General features: G+C 44.4%; 1 protein-coding gene across 3 annotated transcripts in view; it reads right to left on the reverse strand.

Moving 5' to 3' along the window:
- Nucleotides 1-12,069, reverse strand: part of LOC309502182 (stonustoxin subunit beta-like) — a 65,304-nt gene extending 53,235 nt beyond the window's left edge. Inside the window, exons 1-2 of one of the 3 annotated variants that reach the window (XM_082174455.1) lie at nt 11,948-12,069; nt 1,676-1,841 (exon numbers count right to left, since the gene is read on the reverse strand). The gene's annotated coding sequence lies outside the window, so the exon portion shown is untranslated. Of the gene's footprint in view, nt 1-1,675; nt 1,861-11,947 lie in introns of all 3 variants that reach the window. The other 2 variants (XM_082174456.1, XM_082174454.1) reach the window with 2 other exon arrangements.
- Between the last annotated feature and the right edge of the window lie 11,152 nt (nt 12,070-23,221).

Genomic DNA, 23,221 nt, shown 5'->3' on the forward strand with positions numbered 1-23,221 from the left:
ACTTGATTCTGATTTATTTCGTTTTGTATTTTTATTTATTAGAAAGGTATATTCTGTTCATATTTAATTAATTGTTTATTTTTTCGGTGCATCGATGTTGTGCTGTACTTAGAGCCTGCTCGCACAGGTAATTTAGCCGATTTCATTTATTTATTTTTTGCATGTGAAATGCAAATCCTGTCTGCAGTGTGGCCTTTCTGGAGTTATTAATGTTATTTCTTAGATTTATTGATCCAAAATGTTTTTATACATTTTCTTCTATATCTTTGTATGATTTTCTGTACATCGCGGCTTTGAAATGTTAAAGCCCCTCCCCCATACACATGATTCGACTATTAGTCGACTATAGGCAAGACTTGACGATTCTGATTCGACTATGAAAATCCATAGTCGGGGACACCCCTAATATTATCTAACAAAATGCTAAATGGGGGATATAGCAGCATATAAAAATATTGTCAGAACGTCGTCTCTCAGTTGCTGAATGTCGCGTAGCAACGTTGCTACAGCCCTGTTGCGTCTTACAATTCTACGTTGTTACAATGTTGCGAGCACGTAGACAGCGACGTTGCCATTGCAGAAATGCAACGTGCCAGAGACGTTGCCACAACGTAAATGTGTTTGCTGGGAATGCTGCGCTCAAACAGTATTTGAAGGTATTCTTCTCAGAGAACTAGCCTGGAAATCCAGACCTAAATCTAAAAGATTAATGGTCTGGCGTCGACTAATGAAAATCAGCCAGCTCGAGGGGCGGCACCAAGCATGCATTTGAAAATCTCACTGCACGCAATTGGATAACACTACGACCAATCACAACAATAAACCCCATACGCTTAGCTACCAGCGGAGCTAACTGGTAGATTAGACTATTGCCGTATCTGGTCGGCAAAACAGCAAAAACGTCCTTCTTGCAAAGGAACAATTCGAGCGGCGTCTTCTGTTCCTCTTTTAGATAAAAAGCCAAGTCTAACTTGTTCATTTTAGCGGCCAAAGCCGTTTCAAACAACTGGTATTCATCCATAACCATCTTGCAATGTTTACTAATGACTTGGACGTCACAGCGCTGTCGTCTTCTGTTTAGCTCGCCTCTGGTCCGGCTATATCAGATAACCCGATGTGATTGGTGCAGCTCAGATCGAGGGGCATATTTAATGAGCAACATTATTCGACACCAGAGTAACTCGCTGAGCAAATTCAACTTGTGCTCTCGCGAGAACTCTGGATTACCAGGGTATCAGAGAACCTCAAATTCGACCAAAATTGACATTTTTCCTGCAGCTCGTAATTAGTCAAGTCATCTTCATTTATATAGCGCTTTTAACAATGTAGATTGTTCCAAAGCAGCTTTACAGTGATAATAGGCTTTACAGCAGCTCTAGAATAAAGTTATTGTCCAGCTAAAGTTAGTTTTGATTGATTCACTTCCGTCGCAACGATCATTAGTTATTAACTTAGGGGCCGCTAACACGACACCGTTTTAACAAAATCGCGAACCAGTGAGAACGCGGATGGCGTGCAGATGCGTATTACGAGTTCAGTCTATAGCTATGTGCGTTTGAATATATGTGCGCAGGCGTGTAGTCCTTCCCTACAAACCAACCCTCAACAAACCACCTGTCTGGCCTTAAAATTTATAATACAGAATCTTTTATCACTTCCGCGTAGCCACACGAACCGGAATTATCCCTACAATGCTTTATCTGTAGAGAGGTAAAGGGAGGGAAGGAGGCCTTCACAGGGGAGAGACTAGTTGACACTTCAGGATTGCGCCGTCGTCGCGTCCAGGCACAGGTCCTTCACCAGATCTGGATACGGCCTGGATCCGGCGGACTGTGGTAAACCTCGGGATAAACAGAGAGACTAATATTAGTGTAGACGCCATTCTTATGATGTAACGAGTACATCAGGATTTATAGGAAGTGTTCCCGATTCCGGCTGACCTAATTTATCCAGCCTAACATTGAATTATATAAGTCTATAATGTGTTATGTGTATGCTAGGCCAAAGAGATGTTTTTTTAGTCTAGCTTTGAACTGACAGAGTGTGTCTGCTTCTCGGACAATGTTAGGAAGACTGTTCCAGAGTTTTGGTGCTAAATAGGAGAAGGATCTACCGCCAGCAGTCGATTTTGATATTCTAGGTATTATTAACCCCCTGAGGTCGGCGGTATCGCCTGCGATACCAGCTCGCTTTTTTATTATCAGTGTAAAAGAAACTCATAAATACTCTGTTGACTTTGATTTTCCATAGGAGTTTCATACATCAATCGATTCTGTTAAATGTGTATTATTTTTGTGTATACTCACAATAAAAACAAAGTGTTGTGCTTTTTGCCAAATAAAAAAAAATAAACACGAAGCGAGTTCTGCCTTCTCTCTGCCAGTGAAGTCCATTCTGAAACGCGTCCGAAAATGAACAATAACTCAGCGAATACTCAGTCAAACAGGCATACAGACACACAGGCATGAAGCTTGAATTCTCTTCTTTTAAATGAAGTAATTTATATAAAAAACAAATATTCTCATCTTGTGAAATCTGTATTAAAAGAGAGCGATTCCAGTCGAGCTCATTACAGCTCATTCAAATGTAATGTGACTCCGCCCACGGAGAGCGCACGCTATTCAAACGCAAATGATTGAGGCAATCCACGCAAACCTGTGAACGCCCCCATATCAGCTCGAGAAAACACAAGTTTATTCAGATCATTACTTGTTTACACCGTCTCGCAGCGCTGTGAGGAATAATAATAATGGAAAATGTACCTCAGAAGTGCAGGTATATCGAGGAGCGAGCTGAGGAATACTGTAGTAAGTTTTTTTTTTCGTTCTCACGTGAATCGGGTTTCTGTTTATGAATGAATGAACGGCAGAGATGCGCTGTTTACCACAACTCGCAAAAAGACAGTTTAAATTTAAATCGCGTGTGTGAATGAATGAATGATCTGCTTTTAACAAACTATTTTGCTATACTGAGTAAAAATCGACTGAAATATGTTGAAATAAAATGTATTTGTATAAGCAACGTATTAAACTGCAAATTAACATTTATATTCCTTATAATAAAAACGAAAGACCTATGTTACAGACAAATGAAAGACAACATTTCGTTGATTAGTTTTGGATAGATTACACATTTTTACTGTAAAATATCTGCCACCTCAAATAAGCTTTTGTTTGCCAATTTTTGCTAATATGTTAAATATAGTATGTTTTGTCAATGTAGGCTATATTCGAAGTAATGAATCCTTAACTTTGAAATATGTATGATAAAATGTATACTTTAGTTTTTACAAAGAAAGATTACACTTCAATTGTTGTTGTAATTGTAACCTTTTTAATAAAAAAAAATATATTTACAAGGTAGATGTAAACAAATTTTAAAAGGTAAATATAAGCCTTTTCTTTAAATAATTTTTATTGTGTTTTATTATTGACAAATTTGGGGAGAGGATACATATTCCAAAACTGAAAATAAAGTATGAGAATTAACTGCACAATTACTAGACATGTTTTCCTTGGATATTATACAATTTGCAAGCAAAATTTGTGAAAAAAAATATATAAAAATAAATTGACATGCTTCCAACTGTGAACCAATTTGGTAGAATATATATATATATATATATATATATATATATATATATATATATATTGCTCTTGCATTCTTTCTTGTGGCTATAGGTGACACACCTGAATGAATGGCTCATTAAGTATGCAGGCCCCATTGTCTCCTCAGGTGTGAATCACTAAACATGCATGATGCTGTTGAATGGTTGACGCCCCTTGCGCATATTGCCTTTACAAACAAAAAGTGTTTTACAAGATTTAAATCAATGTATTGTGTTATGTGAATGATAAGGGCAGGATGATTTTCACATCATTTTGAAGAAAAAACTCTAGGCAACGACATCCATTAGTCAAAAGTCTTATTGTCACATATTTAGTATGTGTTTTGTGGCCTTATTTCAGAAACTTTAGTTTTTAGTTTTTTCAATAACCGTGCATAAACATTATTCTCTCAAAAATACAAACATGTACATGCATGTTGCTCACATATTATGGTAGCCCTGTTTGTGCTAAATAGAGTGTAATTATACCTTTGCCATTAATATGTTTATAAGCAACTGAAAAAAGCACAAATATCAGGGCATGTCAGAACATCTCAAGGACCCCAAAACTCCCTCAGACCCCAGAGGGTTAACTGGCCGGAATTTTGAGATCGCAATAGACGTGAAGGACTATAATGCGTTAAGAGCTTGCTCGAGTACTGCGGAGCTAAACCATTTAGTGCTTTGTAAGTAATCAGCAATATTTTAAAATTGATGCAATGTTTAACCCTCTGGAGTCTGAGTGGTTTTTTGGGCCCTGGAGGTGTTCTGACATGCTCTGACATTTGTGCTTTTTTCAGTTGCTTATAAACATATTAATGGCAAAGGTGTAAATTCACTCTATATAGCACAAACAGGACTACAATAATATGTGAGCCACATGTATGTACATGTTTTCATTTTTGAGAGAATAATGTTTATGCGTGGTTATCGAAAAAACAAAAAATTAAAGTTTTTGAAATAAGGCCACAAAACACATACTAAATATGTGGCAATAAGACTTTTGACTAATGGATGTCGTCGCCTATAGTTTTTTCTTCAAAATTATGTGAAAATAGTCTTGCTTTATCGTTCACATAAAACCATACATTGATTTAAATTGATGTAAAACAGGTTTTGCTTGGAAAGTCAATATGCAAGGGGGGCGTGAACGAGGAGTGGTTTACACCTTAGAATACAATGTCCCACCCACTCTGCATAATGATGAGCCATTCATTCAGGTGTGAAACTGACTGAGCCACAATGCAAGGACAAAAGATATATTTAGAAGAAGACTTATATTGACCATTTAAGATTTTGCTTACATCTATCTTGTAAATATGTTTTACTATTTTATTAAAACGGTTACAATTACAACAATAATAACAATTTCAACAATATTTCAAGTGTACTCTTTCTTTGTAAAAAAAATTATTATAGGCCTACATTTTATCTATGTATTCATTAGTTTGAATATAGCCAACATTGGAACAGCTAACATCTTAGTTGATGACTTTATTTTTGACAAAAATAGTATTTTATATATAGAAATTGCTAAACAAAAGCTTATTTGATGTGGCAGTATATTCTACAGTAAAAACTGTACCCAAATCTACTAAACAAAATGTTGTCTTTCATATTTCGTCTGACTGTAACGTTGTTTTCATGAAATATTAGGGCATATTGTTAATTTGCAGTTTAATACGTTGCTTATACAAATAGCCTACATTTTATTTCAACATTCAGTCGATTTTTACTCATCTCAGTATAGCAATACAGTTTGCTAAAACATCATCATTCATTCACACACGCGATTTAAATTTAAACTGTCTTTGCCAGCTGTGGTAAACAGCGCGCATCTCTGCCGTTTATTCATTCATAAACAGAAACCCACGTGAAGAAATTCACGTGAGAAGGAAAAAACTTACTAGTATTCCTCAGCTCGCTCCTCGATATACCCGCACTTCTGAGGGACATTTTCCATTATTATTATTCCTCACAGCGCTGCAAGACGGTGTAAACAAGTAATGATCTAAATAAACTTGTGTGTTCTCCTACGAGAGTCCTCTCGTACTGCGTTTTTGTAAAAACGCTACGGGAAAAGTCTCTTTTCACGAAATACTGAAGCAAAAAATTATCCTTAATTTTCATACATGTAAAGCGCGTTGCGGCAGTGCTTAGCTATGGCGAGACGGCTCGCTCGCTCATTGGCTGCTCTGCAGCAACTGCATAAGCCTATCGAGCGAGGCCTGAGGTGACGTCAGGCCAATGAGGACGCTTCGCGCCCTCCTAGCCATTTCCCGCCGAGATGGGTGTGGCTAGCCTCTATATAAGGAGCTCGAGAAGGCTGATTCACTTGATTTTCATCTCTTCAGCGAAGCTCACGCATCGCTGGATCACGAGGAAGCAAGCGTCGTTTGAGGCAAGCATTTCAGCGGGACGAGCCACTCGAAGCTGCTGGCAACGCCGCCTTCTACAGCCGTACCTGCTGCGCTTTCCGGCGCTATATATCCTTTATCACTCTGTTTGTGTGTGTGTGTGTGTGTTCGCCGCCGCGACACTCACCCCCTAAAAGAGCTGCGTCTTTTTAAAGATGCCTTCATGTGGCTCGTGCCGAGCCCCACTCGCCCAGGGAGACCAACACGTCATCTGCGTTTCCTGTTTGGGTGAGAACCATGCAGCACTCGCGCTCGCTGACGGCGGCTGCCCTCACTGCGACCTTTTGCCGATGGTGACTCTGCGGACTCGCCTGCCATCCTTCTCAGAGTCTGCACTCCCCGCCGCGCTGCCGCGCCGTAAGAAGCGCCGCTCGCAGCGGGCCCCGGAACCCGCTCCAGCTCGACCAAGCTCGCCGGTTTGCCCGCCTGCTTCACCGGCTTCTCCTGTTTCACTTCCTGATGCTCAGCGCCCGCAGTCTGCCGCCGCTTCATCAGAGGAAGTCATTTCTGAGGCCGCGTCGAGAGAGAAGGATTCCTGCTCTCTGCTAGCTTCAGGCAGCGAGGACTGGGCGAGCTCTGAGGACCTCGCGCCTCCTGCCCGCAAGCCCACTACGAGAGCCAACATAGAGAAGGAGCTCATGCGAGTACTCGCGCTGGCCGCGGCGAGCCTCGGCCTCGAGTGGTCTGCACCGGAACTCCCTTCTCGTACCCGGCTGGATGGTAGCTTCCTCCCTGGTGAGCGCACTTCTCCGGAATCTAAGCCCGCCCCCTTTCTTCCTGAGCTTCACGAAGAAGTGGCGAAGGCTTGGAATGCGCCCTACTCTGCGCGAACGCGCTCGTCTGTGTCGCCAGCATTTTCCTCCCTGGATAATGCGAAAGACCGAGGCTACCTTTCACTTCCGCCGGTGGAACAGGCGATAGCGACCCACCTTTGCCCGCCCTCTGCTGGACGGCGGACTAAACCGGTGTTGCCTTCTAAAGCCTGCCGCATGACGTCGACGCTGCTCGCGCGAATCTTCTCCGCCGCTGGGCAGGCTGCGTCAGCGCTACACACCATGGCTACACTGCAGATTTTCCAAGGTGATCTCCTCCGTAAGCTGGACGAGATGGGACCGGAGGCTATCTGCATCGCGGATCTGAGGAGCGCTTCGGATCTAACACTCCGCGCTACCAAGTCTGCTGCACAGGCCATGGGAAGATGTATGGCTTCCGCCACTGTTGCTGAGAGGCACCTATGGCTTACGCTCACGGAAATGGCTGATTCCGAGCGCAACGCGTTTCTCGACGCCCCGCTGTCTTCCGCTGGCCTTTTCGGTTCTTCTCTCTCCGAGTTCGTGGAGAGATTTACCGAGGCACAGAAAGCGTCCCAAGCCTTTAAGCACTTCCTGCCGAAGCGCTCCGGTTCTGCAGCGAATCGCGATAAACAGAATCCGCGAAGCTCTCAGCATCAGCCCCCGCCTTCCGCCACACCTTCTCAGCAGCGACAGCAGCGACAGCAGCACAGCTCTAGGTCCCGCTCTCGCTCTACCAGCCGACGCCCTGCTCAGCGCGGGCCTCGGCCGAGGGTTGTGGTGAAGCCGGAAGCCCCGAAGAAGTCCTAGCACTCCTAGGGAAGCGCAGGTGTGTGAGCCCCGCTGCGGCCGGTCTCTCACCCAAGCGCACCGCTGTTTCAGTCCCAAGACTTGCGACTGTTCCAGCGTTTTCTGCAAGACGCAAGCCTGCACAGTTGCCCGCTCGCCTGCACACAAAAGCCGTTTTCACGGCTACCCAGATATATCCCGAAAAGAGTGTATTTTCTGGTGTCCCGGCCACGGCCGTTGGTGCTATAAATGTAGTGTCGATGCCCACTCCTCAGTGCCCATCCCTACACACAAGCACAGCCCTACACTTAGGGCTCGCGCACATAAAATCGACTCGGGTCGATTGCGCTTCCAATATAGTGAAAGTGCCCACTCCCCAGTGCCCACACACACTATGTCTCACAGACCACAGGCTCTCTGTAAAAACGAAACCTGTGCGCGCTCGCTCTGCTCAGACAGGCAGCGCGGCCAAAGCAGTAAATGTGCCCGCTTCCCGCCCACGTTTACTCGCAGACATGAGTCCCGCGGGGCTCGCTCAGACCTCCCTCACTCAGTTAAGCACTGTAGTAAGGTCGAGGACGAGCGCTCTGCCCGCTGTATTAAGCGCGCCCCCCGCCTCGAATGCCACAGGCATAACGCCTATGTTATCGCACCTCGAAGCACCTCTGTCGCACGGCGAACAGAGCGCGCTTCGCATCCAGCCCTTAGCCAGCCATGCAGAAGCATGGGCAGCGCTTCCAGGGGTTTCGGACTGGGTGCTAGGCATTATAAAGAGAGGCTTCTCGCTACAGTTTTGTCGACGCCCTCCCCGCTTCACAGCGCGCGTCGAGACTACGGTGAATTTAGAAGTAGCACACCTACTTCGCGCCGAAATATCAAAACTGATATGCAAAGGGGCGATAGAGCATGTACCCCTGGCTCAAAGCGAAGGGGGGCTATACAGCAGATACTTTCTAGTCCCCAAAAAGGACGGTGGTATCAGACCCATACTGGATCTAAGACGGCTGAACAAAGCATTAGTGAAACGCAGTTTCAAAATGCTCACGACCAGGAAAATTCTCGCGCAGGTTCGCCGAGGAGACTGGTTCATGTCAATAGATCTGAAGGACGCGTATTTTCAAATACAGATAGCGTCACGTCACAGGCGATACTTGAGATTCGCCTTCGAGGGTCAGATATACCAGTATACAGTCCTTCCGTTCGGCTTGTCCCTGGCACCTCGTACATTTACGAAATGCATGGACGCGGCGCTCGCTCCTCTCAGACTCAGAGGCATGCGAGTGCTGAACTATTTGGACGACTGGCTGATCCTAGCTCAATCACGATCACAGCTCGTGGAGCACAAAACCATTTTACTCGACCACCTCGAGAATCTTGGTATCACGGTCAATTGGACGAAGAGTTCACTGAACCCCAGTCAAACGATTTCGTTTCTGGGTACCATTCTGGACTCACAGTCTATGACAGCGCGGCTGTCGCCACAGCGCGTGCTGCACATTCAGCGCGTGGCGAGATCTTTCCGCTGCGGCGCGTCTACCCCGCTCAAAACGTTTCAAAGGATGCTAGGTCTCATGGCCTCAGCATCAACGGTTCTCCAGCTGGGCTTGCTCCGCATGCGCCCTCTGCAGTTCTGGTTGAAAGCGCGAGTACCGCGCGGAGCGTGGGTGTCCGGCCGGTTGCGTCTCAAGGTCGATCAGAGCTGTGTCACAGCCCTGACACCTTGGTTGGCAGACGACTGGTACCGATCAGGTGTAAGCCTGGGGACTTCCTCGAGAGTGAGGATGGTGTCGACCGACGCATCCACCTCGGGATGGGGAGCGCTGCTCGAGGGCAGACCGTTCTTCGGCCTGTGGTCGAAACGAGAAAAGCTCCAACACATCAACTGCCTGGAAATGCTGGCAGTGCACAACGCGCTAACGCGCTTTTATCCCCACATCAAGGACCAACACGTCGTAGTCCGTTCGGACAACACGGCCGTGGTGTCCTATATAAATCGCCAGGGCGGTCTGAGATCCACATCCCTGTACAGGCTGGCGAAACGCCTCCTAATATGGGCTCAGCACAGTTTGCGCTCGCTGAGAGCAGTGCATGTGCCTGGGCTCCAGAATGTGGGCCCAGACAGACTGTCCAGGAACAACATTCCCCTGGGCGAATGGTCTCTACACCCACAAACAGCCCGGCTGTTGTGGGAGAGATTCGGCAGAGCGGAGGTGGACCTATTCGCGTCCCGCGAAAACGCTCATTGCCCCGTGTTCTTTTCCAAGAACGACAGCGTGCTGTCCCACGTGTGGCCGCGCTGCCCGCTTTATGCTTTTCCCCCCGTCTCCCTCCTGCCTCAGGTGTTAGAGCGGGTCAAGGAAACGAAATGCTCAATACTGCTTGTAGCACCGTTCTGGAAGAACCAAGCATGGTTCCCAGTCCTGATGCAGCTAGCAGACATCGCTCCATGGCCAGTGCCATTGAGGAGAGATCTCCTCTCGCAGGCCGGGGGCTCGATTTGGCATCCGCACCCGGAGCTGTGGTCGCTTCACGTGTGGGCGCTCAACGGTTATCCGTTAACCTCGCAGAGGGAGTGATAAACACCATCACTCAGGCCAGAGCGCCGTCGACTCGGCGGCTTTATGCCTCGAAGTGGTCGGTTTTCTCCGGCTGGTGTACAGCTCGGAGCATATCACCTCTCAATTGTGAGGTGACGGAGGTTCTCTCCTTCCTACAGGAGCTGTTGGATAAGGGCAGATCCCCTTCCACGCTCAAAGTTTATGTGGCGGCTATTACAGCGTTTTCCAGAACAACGCTGGGGCAGTCTCTAGGAAGGAACGATTTAGTCATCCGCTTCCTCAGGGGAGCTAGGAGGCTAAATCCTCCCAGACCTCCTTCAGTTCCTATGTGGGACCTTTCTACGGTTTTGGCGGCCATGAAAGGTGCCCCTTTCGAGCCTATCCAATCTATTAGCCTCAAGCATTTGTCTTTCAAAACAGTGTTTTTGATGGCTCTCGCTTCAGTGAAGCGCATAGGCGACCTGCACGCGCTCTCTGTGAGCCCAACGTGCTTAGAGTTTGGACCTAATGACTCTAAAGTCATACTCAAACCTAAGCATGGATATGTGCCAAAATCCCTCAACACACCATTTCGGGCTCAGGTCATCTCCCTGTCTGCCCTGCCGGGATCAAGGGAGGAAGGGGACTCAAGTTTTCTCTGCCCCATTAGGGCTTTAAGAGCTTACGTGTCCCGCTCTGCTGTCTTCAGACAGACTGAGCAGCTCTTTGTCTCGTTCAGTGGACGTTCCAAGGGAATGGCTGTTTCGAAACAGAGCCTATCCAGATGGATAGTTGACGCCATAGCGCTGGCTTATACTGCCAAGGGCCTCCAGTGCCCGTTGGGAGTTAGAGCGCACTCCACGAGGGGTGTTGCCTCCTCGTGGGCTTGGTCCAGCGGGATTTCCCTACAGGATATATGTACGGCGGCGGGCTGGGCCTCGCCGTCTACATTTATTAGGTTTTACAACCTAGAGGTTCCCGCCTTGCAGGCTAAGCTACTATCGGTGTAGCCGATTCAGCTGTCTAACTAGAACACTGAAATCGCATGCGCAATGCGCTGCCGACTGTCTTATGGGCAGAATTGTGTAAGACCCACATTTCCCGCATTTAGCTCAGGTTTAGTGTCAAATGCAGCACTAAGATCCAATAACACTAATAGAGAGATCCAACCATGATCAGATGATAAGAGCAAATCATTTATAATGGTTTATTTTTTTTTATTTTTTTTACCATTTATTATGGTACGGTCTAAATCCTGACTGAAAATCCTCGCAGATATCATTTCTTTCTAAAAAGGAACATAGTTGTGAGGATACCGCCTTTTCTGGTATCTTTGACAGAAAAGGTAGATTTGAGATCGGCCTGCAATTGACTAATTCTGTACGATCAAGTTGTGTTTTTTTAACAAGGGGGTTTAATCATAGCCAGCTTAAAGGTTTTTAGTACGTATCCTAGTGACAAAGATGAATGAATGATATTAAGAAGAATTAACATTCTGACTCATTCTGCTAGCACAGGACACACACACACACACACACACACACACACACATATATATATATAACAGTAATATAAAAGGTAAAAGATAATATAATAGTTAAATACAACTTTGCACTTTCTAGTCTCTCCAGTTTCAACTTCATGGTTTCACAATTTCTAATGTCTATCCTCTGAAAACTTGCATTAACTTTTCCTTTCAGTGAACATGTAGATTGATTTGCTGAGCATTGTATTAACCTTCTCTCAACCTTTACTCCAACACACACTGACACTGCCTGTTGATATTGTTTTAAAATCACATCTTACCTGGAGTCTCTGTTCCTGATATGGTAAGAAGTCTGAGGCTGTAGTTATAGTTAAAGTTCTGCTACTGAGGAAATGTCTCATGAAAAAGTGCGTTGTCAGAAAAAAAAAAAAAGTGTTCTCAGAAATGTTGAGAAAGGTTGGAGGGGGGGGGGGGGGGGGGGGGGGGGGGTTGCCACAGTGGACATTGCCCCTTTGACCTTGAAATGCTTTCTGGCAGTATACAATCATTTTTGGCAGTATACTGTGTTTGTGTGGCTACAGTGCCAGGGCTGAATTTTTGTCCCAGTCCGCCCCTGCATATAGGCCTACAATATACATTATATTCTGTATCAGATTATGTTATCTTATCACCCACCTGGATTTAATAAATAAGCAAACATAGCAGACAATATAATCAGGCAGATTAAATTACTGTAAATTTCTTGGTCATTCGGCCAAATAAAATCCAATATACATATGTTTTATGTCATTGTAAAGCCTATTTTTTTTTGCTGCTTGCAACAAGTCCAAGCACATTGCTGTATTCGCCTGGTTTCTGGGTTTCGCTCTTGTACCGATCGATCTCTCTCTGGCCAGAGTCAAGCCAAAATCACAATTGTCATGCGAACATGTATGTCGAAATGGAAGGCATCAATCTTCTTGGGAGAGTGGGCCGGATGTGTCGATACCCAATTCTCTTGGATCAGACGCTGGGTCACAACTTTGAGTTTTCCAGAGAGAGCCCCTCGAAGTCTCAGTGAGCATTTTCCAAATATGTGTGAACATATGCTAGGTTGTGAGAGTTGCGCACCTGAACGGTCTGTCCCGTGAGAGCTTGCGTCCGGCGTTCCAAAGCCGCACTCTGAAAACGTATTCCATACAAAACAATTAGGCTCATCACGATCGCATTGAGACGGTTGCTGATTACCAGTGGGTAATTTCCCTGCTTGTGCTGTGACATAAGGGTGAGAAATGTACGAAATTTTACACAAATATGAACATCTTATGCACTAAGGCTCATATTTGACTGCTCTTGTAAATATTTTTTGCTCTTTCACTATTTTGTGGTTTCTATGTGTACGAATGGGTCATTTGGCAGTTTTCACTGTGACACAAGGGTGAGCAATGTGCGGAAATTCAAAAATCTCACAAATATGAACATTTATCAGGCCCAGCTCCGTTCCACAGAACCCCTTTTTCCTCGGCCCACATCCCGCAAAGAATGATGACCCTGTAGTGGCCCAAAGACAAGGGCCACACACTGGCCATAGCTGGCCCAAGTCTCCGCCAGTTAATGACCCACAACACACCCCTGCACAGAATAGGTTTTATTCTTGGTACCTATTCTCAGCCTTAAGTAAACCCAAACAGAGCCACACCTGAGCCTTATCTAGCCCAGTCCCAAAACAGAATTGTTATCTATACTTCTACTACTTTTCCTCTCTGGTGGTATATCCATTCTTTGAAGGCACACATTTCTCATTTAAACACACTTTACCTGAAACATAGCATCAATGAGCATTTTATATCAAACAAATCAAGACAGAAGTGGGTGAAAGTGAACAAAAGAGACCAGGTTTAAACGGAAATGTCTCTATTTGTGATCAGATCAACTAAAACGCATCTTAATACCAGGTGGAAACAGGGCGTGAGAATTAAAGATCGATCGTTTGAGTTCAGCAATAAGCAGCACAATCAAACGCTTCACAGGTGGACGTGCACAAACAACAGGTTTTCAACTTCAACTTCAACTTTTATTTATTTATATAGCACATTTAATAGCAACGTGGTTACCCAAAGTGCTTCACAGTTATAATTAAAACACATATATAAAAAAAAATTACCAATAGCAGATGAAGGCATGACTACACACTCGTAGACATACACCCTCACACAACTGTATAGTGAGATCAGTATAGGGAGAAAAATAAAAATAAGTTATTACTTCAATAAACATAATACCCTTAACTAAAAGCTAAGTTAAAAAGATAAGTTTTCACCTGAGACTTTAAAATTCCTATTGTTGAAGCTTGCCTTCTTTGCTGCTTTTTAGACTGCCCCCTACAGGTCTTAAATATTCATATTCAGCTATTTTTTTCTGGCCCAGTTCCGGTCCACACAACACCCCATTTCCCTCGGCCCACATACCACAAAGAATGACGGCCCTGTAGTGGCCCAGATCTGGATTAAAGATTAGGACCACAAATGGACTATAACTAGTCTTAATCCCAGCCAATGAATCACCCGTAACTGGCCCTGCACTGGGCCTGAATAGTTCTTAGTATTGGTACATGTAATAAAATGATTTACTTCATGGTGAACAGAATAAAATACCTCACGATAATGGTAAAATTATCACAGAAATTTTAATCAGTTCAAAATTGTAATGTGTAGTATTGTTTAAAATTAATCTTTGAATTGACAAGTTATAACAGAATGAAAAGAACTGTCACTTCTGTGACCATTTTACCATTGTCTTGTAAAATACACCACAAACACAATAAAATGATCAAAGTATTCAATTCCTATGCTGTAATCCAAATATTTGGTAGAATCTGTACCAATACTAAAACTATTCAGGCCCAGTGCATGGCCAGTTATGGGTCATTAATTGGCTGAGAATCAAGCCAGTTATTGCCCATGTGTGGTCCTATTCTTAAATCCAGATCTGGGCCACTACAGGGCTGTCATGCGTTATGTGGGCCGAGGAAAAGGGAGTTTTGTGAAACTGAAACTGCCAGATAAAATTTCCAATGTGGGAAAGTGCATTTATATGGCCCATGGTCACAAGCCTGATTTGGGCCAGATAATCAATGGACTGATCTTGGCCACACTTCTCCCACCAACATTCAGGCCTCATATGTTTTGCCGTGATCATGCTGTGCCATCATTGCCACACATGACCCAGCTCTGGCTGACAGGAGACATGCCATTGCCGACCAGAGGCCAGCAGTGCCAGTCTGAGGACACATTCGGGCCAAGACTGCTTGCTATGTGCGAAGCGCACGTCCTGATTTTGCCGTGTGGGAGCCGTCCTGAGACCAATATCTTTATGATGACCCTGGGACAACATCTGCCTCAGCCAATCAACCTTTATGATGTTGTGGCACGAAGGAATACACATTTCAGGGCTTAGGCCCAGTCTGTCACGATCGCACACACGAAGACAAAAGTAGATCCAATAATGCAGCTTTTATTTAAGGGTAATCCGTATTCGTACATCCAGTCCAGGCAATAAGTCAATATCCATATAAGTAATCCAAAAACAAGAAACAAACAGGAACACACAAAGACTGACCTCAGGAAGTGGTGTGAACTAAACAAGGACTCCGTAACAAACACTAACACAGACAGGGTTTTTATACACGCAGAAACTAACAATGATAATGGGGAACAGCTGGGTGCAATGAACAGTGATGAGTACAGATAGGATTGTGGGAATTGCAGTTCATGAGTGAGTGACACCGTGAGGGAAGGGGACCTCTAGTGTTTACCCAGGGAACACAAACCAGACACTGTGACATAACCCCCCCTCTACGGAGCGGCTACCAGACGCTCCAAGACAACACTACAAAACAAAACAAGAGTCCAGGAGGGAGGTGGAACGGTGGAGGATCAGGGGGAGGGATGGGGGGCCAGGTCCATGGAGGGAAACGGGGACAGGGAGTGACAGTCCATCTGGCAGCCAGGGCGGAGACGACAGTTCATCGGGCGGCCAGGGCGGAGACTCTCCCTCGGGCGACCAGGGCAGAGCGAACAGTCCATCTGGCGGCCAGGGCGGAGACTTTCCCTCGGGCGGCCAGGGCGGAGACTTTCCCTCGGGCGGCCAGGGCGGAGACTTTCCCTCGGGCGGCCAGGGCGGAGACTTTCCCTCGGGCGGCCAGGGCGGAGACTCTCCCTCGGGCGGCCAGGGCGGAGACTCTCCCTCGGGCGGCCACGGCACTGGAACAGACACCGGCTCAGGCACAGGAACAGACACCGGCTCAGGCACAGGAACAGACACCGGCTCAGGCACTGGAACAGACACCGACACCACCGGCTCAGGAACTGGAACCGACACCACCGGCTCAGGAACTGGAACCGACACCACCGGCTCAGGAACTGGAACCGACACCACCGGCTCAGGAACTGGCACCACCGGCTCAGGAACAGGAACAGACACCAGCTCAGGATCAGACACAGGCTCGTCGGTGGCCATCTTGTCCGGGGACACAGGCTCGGCGGTGGCCATCTTGTCCGGAGACACAGGCTCGGCGGTGGCCATCTTGTCCGGAGACAGAGGCTCGGCGGCGGCCATCTTGTCCGGAGACAGAGGCTCGGCAGACGTGAAGTGAACAGTCTCTGGATCGGCAGACGTGACGTGAACAGTCTCTGGATCGGCAGTGCAGGCGACTGGCTCTGGATCGGCAGTGCAGGCGACTGGCTCTGGATCAGCTGTGCAGGCGACTGGCTCTGGATCAGCTGTGCAGGCGACTGGCTCTGGATCAGCTGTGCAGGCGACTGGCTCTGGATCAGCTGTGCAGGCGACTGGCTCTGGATCAGCTGTGCAGGCGACTGGCTCTGGATCAGCTGTGCAGGCGACTGGCTCTGGATCAGCTGTGCAGGCGACTGGCTCTGGATCAGCTGTGCAGGCGACTGGCTCTGGATCAGCTGTGCAGGCGACTGGCTCTGGATCAGCTGTGCAGGCGACTGGCTCTGGATCAGGTGTGCAGGCGAATGGCTCTGGATCAGCTGTGCAGGTGAATGGCTCTGGATCAGCGGTCTCGGCGGACCGAGATTCTGGCATGACGGCCTGGGGAATTGAAAGTGCTGAGACTCGTGAAACCTTCAGGAGATTGATTGCTCGGACAGATCTCAGTGGCGGATCGGCCAGCTTGGACACCAGTCCACTCCATCCCCGGATGAGTTCCACGGACGCAACCGTGCTGGCAGACGGCGCGGTCTGCGGCAGGTCACGCCCCGCAACCGATGGAAACACCGGTTCGGCGGCAGCTATCTTGTCCGGAGACACCGGTGCAAGGTCAGCCCTCCCCCCTGGAGAAACGAGTGGGTCTGACGTAGCCCACCGGTTACGCCTCTCCAGGTAGTCAATGAACTCCCAAAAATCCAGGTTCTCCAGCCCCATCATCTCACATCGGAGTAAAGGGTCGTCGAGGCAGTTGTTAAAAAAATCCTTAAGTGCCGCATCATTGTACCCCATACCTCTCGATAAGGTCCAAAATGCCTGCGACAAACTATTCACCGACCGACCCTGCTGCCGTAGGGCCATTAAATGACTGAATCTTCCCCTCCTCTCCTTCTCAGTAGTGGGGGGAAGGATACGAAACCCCATACTGCTGGATCTTAAATTGGACGGAGTCCTTCTGTCACGATCGCACACACGAAGACAAAAGTAGATCCAATAATGCAGCTTTTATTTAAGGGTAATCCGTATTCGTACATCCAGTCCAGGCAATAAGTCAATATCCATATAAGTAATCCAAAAACAAGAAACAAACAGGAACACACAAAGACTGACCTCAGGAAGTGGTGTGAACTAAACAAGGACTCCGTAACAAACACTAACACAGACAGGGTTTTCATACACGCAGAAACTAACAATGATAATGGGGAACAGCTGGGTGCAATGAACAGTGATGAGTACAGATAGGATTGTGGGAATTGCAGTTCATGAGTGAGTGACACCGTGAGGGAAGGGGACCTCTAGTGTTTACCCAGGGAACACAAACCAGACACTGTGACACAGTCAGTTTGCAGACTACGCCACGATGGGACTTACACCCAAAGAATTAAGTATTTTGTTCAACCAAGGCACTCAAGTTCGTTGATGGATAGCCAGAGACAGTGGTCCAGTACAAAAATAGAATCTTTATTTTCACTTCAACAATGATTGAGATTTCACAACAAACAACATGCACTGTACACCAAATCAAACAACAAAAAAAGGGCCACCGCAAGGGCACTGCTCCCACTGGCAGTTCTCAGCACCTGGACAGACAAGAGGAAGATAAACAACATTACACACAAAAAAAATCACAATAAACAATGTCTAATAAGGCACCCGTTCTAAAGTCCAAGATGGTACTGGGGCTAACAATATGAACAGAGACTCACAATCACACAATAAATCAAAATAAACAATTAAACATGGACAAATCACATAAAAAAGTAAAACAAAAGAACAATCACAATTAGGCCAATCCTCTTGGATATCAGCGGCAAGAAAAGGCCTCCATACAAGAGTTTGAAATAAATAAATAAACAGAACAAACAATTAAAATGGTGTCAGTCCATCGAACACTCCACACTCAAACACTGATTCACAACAATGACAGGAAGAATCAAACAGTGTTAAACAGGCAACGATGTAACCTGCCAGCCAGCCGCCTGTTAACCCTCTGAGGTCTGAGGGGTTTTTGGGGTCCTTGAGATGTTCTGACATGCCCTGACATTTGTGCTTTTTTCAGTTGCTTATAAACATATTAATGGCAAAAAAAAATTACACACTATTTAGCACAAACAGGGCTACCATAATATGTGAGCAACAAGAATGTACATGTCTGCATTTTTGAGAGAATAATGTTTATGCGTGGTTATTGAAAAAACTAAAAACTAAAGTTTCTGAAATAAGGCCATAAAACACATACTAAATATGTGCCAATAAGACTTTTGTCTAATAGATGTCATTGCCTAGTGTTTTTTCTTCAAAATGATGTGAAAATCATCCTGCCCTTATCATTCACATAACACAATACATTGATTTGAATTTTGCAAAGCACTTTCTGTTTGGAAAGGCAATATGCGGAGTGGGCGTCAACGATCATGCATATTTAGTGGTTCACACCTTAGGAGACAATGGGGCCTGCATACTTAATGACCCTTTCATTCAGGTGAGTCACTGAGCCACAAGAATGCAAGAGCAACAGTTGGAAGCATCTCAATTATTTTTTATTTTTCCACATAGTGTGCTTGCAATTTGGCCTATAATATCCAAGGAAAACATGTCTAGTAATTGTGCAGTTAATTCTCATACTGTATTTTCAGTTTTGGAATATTTATCCTCTCCCCAAATTTGTCACTAATAAAACACAATAAAAATTATTTAAAGAAAAGGCTTATTACCTTATTACCTTTTAATAGTTTGTTTACATCTACCTTGTAAATATATTTTTTTATTAAAAAGGTTACAATTACAACAACAATTCAAGTGTAATCTTTCTTTGTAAAAACTAAAGTATACATTTTATCATACATATTTCAAAGTTAAGGATTTGATTGATTATTTGATTACTTTATTTTTGACAAAACATACTATATTTAACATGAGCAAATATTGGCAAACAAATATTGGCTTATTTGAGTTGGCAGATATTTTACAGTAAAAATGTATAATCTATCCAAAACTAATCAACGAAATGTTGTCTTTCATATGTCTGTAACATAGGTCTTTCGTTTTTATTATAAGAAATATAAATGTTAATTTGCAGTTTAATACGTTGCTTATACAAATACATTTTATTTCAACATTTCAGTCGATTTTTACTCAGTATAGCAATACAGTTTGCTAAAACCGAAACATTCATTCACAAACAGAAACGCCTGACTGTAACGTTGTTTTTATGAAATATTAGGGCATATAAATGTTAATTTTCAGTTTACTCATCTCAGTATAGCAATACAGTTTGCTAAAACATCATCATTCATTCACACAGAGACGCAATTTAAATTTAAACTGTCTTTTTGCGAGCTGTGATAAACAGCGCGCATCTCTGCGGCTGCCGTTCATTCATTCACAGAAACGCGATTAACTTGAGAAGGAAAAAAAACGTACTACATATTCGGATCCTCTCTCCTGCAATACCCGCACTCTGAGGTAGATTTTCCGTTATTATTATTCCTCACAGCGCTGCCAGATGGTGTAAACACGTAGGCTACAATGATATGATTAAACTTGTGTTTTCTCGAGCTGATATGGGGGCGTTCACAGGTTTGCCTCAGTAATTTGCGTTTGAATAGCGCGCGCTCTCCGTGGGCGGAGTCACATTACCTTTGAATGAGCTCTAATTAGCTCGACTGGAATCGCTCTTTTAATACAGATTTCACAAGATGAGAATATTTGTTTTTTATATAAATTACCTCATTTTAAAGAAGAGAATTCAAGCTTCATGCCTGTGTGTCTGTATGCCTGTTTGACTCTATTCGTTGAGTTATTGTTCATTTTCGGACGCGTTTCAGAATGGTCTTCACTGACAGAGAGAAGGCAGAACTCGCATCACGTTTATTTTTCTTTATTTGGCAAAAAGCACAACAGTTTGTTTTTATTGTGAGTATACACAAAAATAATACACATTTAACAGAATCGATTGATGTATGAAACTTGCTTGTAATATCAAAGTCAACAGAGCAAAATTAATTTCTTTTGAACTGAACTGAAAAAAATCCAGCAAAACGCGCGGGCGCGTTTGTCGACCTCAGAGGGTTAACCACAGGTTTAATAATCCTTAGTCCCGTGTGAAAAGACAGCCGGGTACGACGAAAATCCATAAACACTGTAATGGGAGATTTTTGATTTTCATTACTTACTTTGATTTTCATTAACATACACAGGATTGACTTCTATGTGTGCTGCTGACCATGTGATATAATGATTGATGTGGAACTTCTGTGAGGCAGGAGAAGAGGGGGAGACGCCGAAGCCCTGACCCCTAAGGTCAAAGGGTGTCCAATTTAGGACTTGCAGACTGTAAGTTAAGCTAAACTAAAGTTCAGTGTATAATAGGAGCACTGGTGGAGTGTCTTATCCATCTATGGAGTGTTTAGAGAACCTTGAAGATAACAGTATAAAGACTGGCCTGTCTCTCTCTCCTGGTCGCACTTGTTCCACAGACTGTACTTGTGACTTCTGTGTGGCAACTGGGCCTTCTTGCAAGAATAAATTACTTTTGAAATGATTATTTGATTCCAGACTATCTCTTACGCCGGTAGACAGATAACCAGGCAGACATCAGGTCGCTGGGCAGGTAAACAAGACAAGTCGCGTACCGGTGACATCATTTGTCAAAAGAAAAGTCCCGGTTTATAAAGGGGTGTAGCCCTCGCGATTGGCTCAAAGTTAACTGCCCAGAACCACTCACAGCTGCAGCAAATTAAGCGTCACTTAGGGAGGCATGAGCCAGACAACTGCATCCTGCTACAATGTCATCACCGTGTGCCCCCTGTCGAGTTGAAACGTGAAAAAAAACACGTCTACCAACAAGCGCACAACTTAAAGGGATAGTTCGGCCAAAAATGATATTTAACCCATGATTTACTCACCCTCAAGCCGTTCGAGATGTTTATGTCAATCTTTTTTCAGACGAACACATTTCCAGTTATTTTAGAAAATGTCTTAGATCTTTCAGTGGTTATAATGTGAAGTAATGGGGTCCACCTCCTTCAAGTTGGTGGATGCTGGTGTATGACGTAGGACGTAGCGTTGGAAGCGGCGTGACGTAGAACGAACGTGACAGCGCAGCCAGAGAGCAGAGCAAAACAAAACTCTACGTTCGTTCTACGTCACGACGCTTCCTACGCTACGTCCTACGTCATACACCAGCATCCATCTCCGTGAACGCGAGTCGACCGCTACCGGAAGCCAGTTGTTTTCGTTTATAAAGTTTTAAATATGTATATTTTTACGACAAAACCGCACGGATTACCCTCAGAAGGCCTTCGTTTATCCCCCTGGAGCGGGATGGATTACTTTTGTGAAGGATGCATGCACATTTTGGGACTTGAAGGAGGTGGACCCCATTACTTCACATTATAACCACTGAAAGATCTAAGACATTTTCTAAAATAACTGAAAATGTGTTCGTCTGAAAAAAGATTGACATATACATCTCGAACGGCTTGAGGGTGAGTAAATCATGGGTTAAATATAATTTTTGGCCGAACTATCCCTTTAAAGGTAAGACCAATGACTTTTTACATTCTCCTATTAATTAACATCAGTCTTCTACTACAGCTGATGATGTTTAAATTCATTGTGCATTTGCGTCTGTCATGATTCCTGTCTTGTGTTCTCCTTGTCTTGTGTGGACTTTTGTTATTTCCTGTTCTGTGCCATGTTTTGTAGTCCTTTGTAGTTTTTCTTGTTTATTAGTCTCTCCAGGTGTTTCTGATTAGCCACGCCCCCTTGTTATCTTGTTTAGCTTGTTTGCCTGTGTATTTAAACCTCTGTTCTTCAGTTGTTGTTTGTTGGTCGTTGTAACTTGTAGCTGTTTGCTGTTAACTTTTCACTTTTCCTTGTTCCTGTCCTGAGTTCCATGTTCTGTTGTTTGCCCTGGACTACCTGTTTGTTTCATTAAAGTAGTGCTTGCATGTGGATTCTCTCTCTGCTTCGTAATTGCCGCATCATTACAGAGTCACACTGACCATTCAGCTTGGTCAGACAGTACAGCACGATTCGCTGGGAGATCCAGGGATAAACGTTTAAATTAGCTTATTTATTCTGTACATGTCATCCTCAGACCATCATATGAATATGTTGACCTCAAGTCCTCACTGATTTATTCTGTGACATGATGTCGTCCTCACACCATCATATGAATATGTATTCTGCTTCAGCTCTCTTTCCCCTGATAAACTGTATGCATGTATGTGTGTGTATTTTAGAGTAGTTTAAGTGTTTAGACTAGTTAATAAAATCTTGTTCATGTCACACGTAAAGTTGTCCGTGTCTGAAGCTCATAACTGGAGTCACTAATCATTTCGATTTTGGCTACTGCTCTTAGTACTGTAAATTAAGAAAGACATTTCCCATACCCCGGAAATGTACATTTCTCAGAGTTAATAAACAATTAATCCTGAGTGTTCACGGGACAAACAGGTTAATTGATTGTAATATTAATTTACGACATTAAGTTAATTTAATTAACTGATCCAAATATTCATAATCAATTATAACCAGTTATTATTGTTATTAACCAAATTACAATTAAAATTTATTACAGAAATTAGATGTTTAACATGTTCAAGCAAATATTGTAGCAAAATGATAATTTAAGTTATTTTTTCTAGCATTTACACTCAAAGTTAAGGCACTTGATGCAGTGATTGACAGGGCGGGGCGGGGATGTGATCGGCTCGGAATCCTTTTTTTAAATCCACATTGAATTTTGCTACGTTCAATGCGGGTATTTAATAAAAATGCAATCGTAAGTGTCTTAACTGTGAGTGTAAATGCAAAGAAAGAAAAAATAGCATTTAAATAATCATTTTGCTACAATTTTTGCTTGAACATGTTAAAGGGTT

Source organism: Leuciscus leuciscus, assembly GCF_965113295.1.
Source record: "Leuciscus leuciscus genome assembly, chromosome: 7".
Classification (NCBI taxonomy): Eukaryota; Metazoa; Chordata; class Actinopteri; order Cypriniformes; family Leuciscidae; genus Leuciscus; species Leuciscus leuciscus.